Raw genomic sequence first — 3,370 nt, 5'->3', positions numbered from 1 at the left:
TAAACATTACTTAATATTTTGAGTTTTGGACATATACTTAAAAATATATTATACCCATAATCCTTTGTCCCTGAATATTATGATTATTTAAGCTTTTTTACAGAATTAAGAACTAATAAGAACTTTAACTACTTAAATATTTGTTAAAATGTCATAGAGGTTTATGCTCTAATATTATTCATGTTGTTTAGTTTTAAATTATAAATTACCATTTTTGTTAATGAAAGTCACCGTTCAGGTGATCAGTGTTTATTGACATAAACAGCACATTGTATTGTATTTTTCGCAGTTTTGTGTGTGTTCAGTGGAGAATCAAGTTTATTCAATGACTGACTTAGTCATGAGTTTTGTGTTATAATACCATTTATAACACTAAGAGAATTATAATTATAAATGAATTAAAAATAGAAAATCTTTCAACTCAGTTAATTAAGCGGAGATGTTGGACAGAGTAATTCAAAATCATCTTTAGGTTTAATGACAATCATTTATCAAAATATTTTCTTCATCATTTATCACAATACTTTCAAAATATTTTTCCCTAATTTTTTTTAACTATCCCTTTAAGTAGATTCAGTTTGTCCAGGCTAACAGTATATATTAATATCTCTGTATGTCATTAGCAATAACCAATGTTAGGTAAAAAAAAGATACACAAAACAATTTATTTCAACAATTTTAATTGTTTTAACAGAGTTTTAATCAGGCTCAATTTGTGCATTCTATGCAAACAACATGTCAAACAACAAAATGTCTGTCTGGAAGGGAATGAAGCAAGGAAACTTGTGCAATTACATCACAGCTCAAATACTGTGCATAGTGGCATGACTACAGTTATTGAATTCACATACTGGTAATCCTGCCATACTTGTCCATCATATACATCTCCTAACACACCCTTTGGCATTTCCCGCTTTCGCCTTTCATCTAATTTCTCTTCAAATCCAAGTCTTTTAACAAGTCCTCCCAGAGACTGCGCAACACTCTTGTATCAGTAAGAACGTATTGGATGGACATACTCTTCACTGCTTAAATATGTAGCCTTGCTTAGCAAGGCAGAGCCACATTTCTTCCTTAATGCAGACCTCTGCTGTGGGTGATTGTAGAATGGGATGTGACCACAAGTCCTGCAAACCTTTGTACCATCCCGTCTGAGCTCATAGGTTTCAGTAAGCATGTACACTGTCATACATTTTGGACAACCCACATACTGTAAGAAGTCGTCACGGAGGATACCAGTCAATTTCATCATGCCCAAAAGTTTTATTAACAAGTGTTCTGGTTTTTCACTTCTGGCCTGATCATTTCCATGCTCCTCCCCATCTTGTATGTGAGGATAGCCTTCACTCTGCTCCTCAGCAAGGATTTCCCCCTCTTCATCCACATAGTCATCCTATGAAATTTTAAAGGACATATTTAAAACACATGCAATGCACATACTCAGCACCACCATTAGACCATTAGAGATGGAAAAGTCCATCATAAATGTGGCCATTTGAGATTGAAAAGCCCATCGTTAATATGGTCATTTGAGATTTAAAAAGAACATAATTAATATGTTCATTTCTCATCAATAGGGCCATTTGAGTATGAAAAGATTTGAAAACTGTAGTTGAAAAAGATCATGTGCATCTCAAACAGCTAGCTTTAGTGCAATGAACCAGTTAAGTACTTTGTGGGAACTTCATCCACTTCAACTTCATTTTAGGATTTTTTAATACTTTATAAAGTGTGTTTATACTTTAGTTGCTTTCATTAGTTAACTAACAGAAATTTAAGAGTGGAAAACAATCATGTGGGTGAAAATTGTTAGGTTTTCCCATTTCAGCTCTGGATTAGCATGTATTGAACTTTATACTAGTATATCCAAATGTAATTTCATGCTTACCACACAACAGGAGATGTCCAGGAAAAGACGAATGCTTTGGTCATCTGCTGTTTCGTCTGAAAAACAACAAACAGAAGATAACGTTATGCATTATAATGCGATATTCCTATTCAATTATAATTTACTATTAAAATAACAACAACAGTGATAATCAACCACATTTAACTCCAACGTTTTTGTTTAACTTGTTGATTTTATTTTACTTTACTTGTTGATATGTTTTAGTATTGTTTAAAATGATAACATACGTAAAGCAAGCCAAGCTTATATAAAAAATATGTATTTATGCTCACCGTTGTCTGAACTGAAATTCGCTGGGTGCGTTTCTTAATATTCTTCAATCACTTCTTTTTCTGGGTCCTCGGAGTGCATTTCACTTTCACCAATCTCTCTAACTCCAGTAAAGTTATCTTCCGGGTCTTTACACATGACGGGACATCACTCACAGCGGATTCATGGCTGGGTAGCAGCAGGCTCTGTACGTTATCTGACGTAGCCCTTTTGGATTTTTTTCTCCCAAACTCCATTTTTTAAATAGCGCTTTCTGTGGTCAAAATACTGTGTATGACACACTTCAGTGTTGCAATGTTTACAGAAGCGCCGAGGTCGTTTCTTCAGTCTTGGGACTTACATCTTTCAACTGACAGCACACTGTGTTGATTTCACACAGAGCTTCCGGCACATCGCGTTTGTTGTTTATATCATACGCATGCGCACACGTCTCACAAGATTTTCCTTATATCAATAACCTCGCATGTGATTGGAGGAGCCCGACAGGCTTCTCGCCTTCATCCAATCATGTGCGAGGTCATGGTCACGGCTCACACAGCAGTGTCGACAAGCGTAACAGACGTTTGGTTTGGTGTTTGTAACTCTCCAAGAAGAGCAGACGGGTGCACAATCCCAAGATTGCGGTAAGAATAATTTTATGTATAAGCATATTTTTTGAAGTAGCCCAAGCTGTGTGTTTTATAACTAAGAGGTGTTTTTTGTCTTGTAATTTACAGGAGGCTGTACGGCGTCTCTGAGGCACACTGCAGGCGCTATGAACCAGAGCAAAGGTAACGTTACGATTTAAAGAATATGTTTTTATTCTTGTATAAGGAAATAGATACGTTAATAGATCCGAGCTTAAACCCACACATTTTGTTTTCACAGACTAACGTCGCCTCATAACAAAGCCGTGACCTCCGATTTGCTTGGGGCTATTTCAGCAAGTCCAGATTTACTGCTGAGAATGAAGACATTGTTTGTAAGTATAACTTCTAATGTTTTTCCTCATTTCTTGTTTAATTGTACCGTGACTCTTTTTATTAATACCAGTCTCATTTAATTGTTTTCCAGCTGCCCGTAAGACGTATTATGAGTCGGTACGCCGGAGTTTCAGATACAAACAACCTGAACTCGCATCGCAGGCGGAAAATGCGAAAAGTTTAGCTCGGAGTCGATCCAGAAGAAAAATGGTAAGATTTATTATATTAG

At 35.9% G+C, this 3,370-nt stretch overlaps 1 long non-coding RNA gene across 1 annotated transcript; it reads right to left on the bottom strand.

The window, feature by feature from the left end:
• Positions 1-663: 663 nt before the first annotated feature.
• On the bottom strand, positions 664-2,314 carry LOC135757500 (uncharacterized). The gene is made up of 3 exons (XR_010536280.2): positions 2,182-2,314; positions 1,889-1,944; positions 664-1,393 (listed from the first exon to the last, which is right to left on the bottom strand). It is a non-coding gene; the product is annotated as an uncharacterized lncRNA (long non-coding RNA).
• Between the last annotated feature and the right edge of the window lie 1,056 nt (positions 2,315-3,370).

Source organism: Paramisgurnus dabryanus, chromosome 16 (genome assembly GCF_030506205.2).
Source record: "Paramisgurnus dabryanus chromosome 16, PD_genome_1.1, whole genome shotgun sequence".
NCBI classification, from domain to species: Eukaryota; Metazoa; Chordata; class Actinopteri; order Cypriniformes; family Cobitidae; genus Paramisgurnus; species Paramisgurnus dabryanus.
Note: the sequence above shows the minus strand (reverse complement) of the source record. Positions and strands in the feature narration are given on the sequence as shown.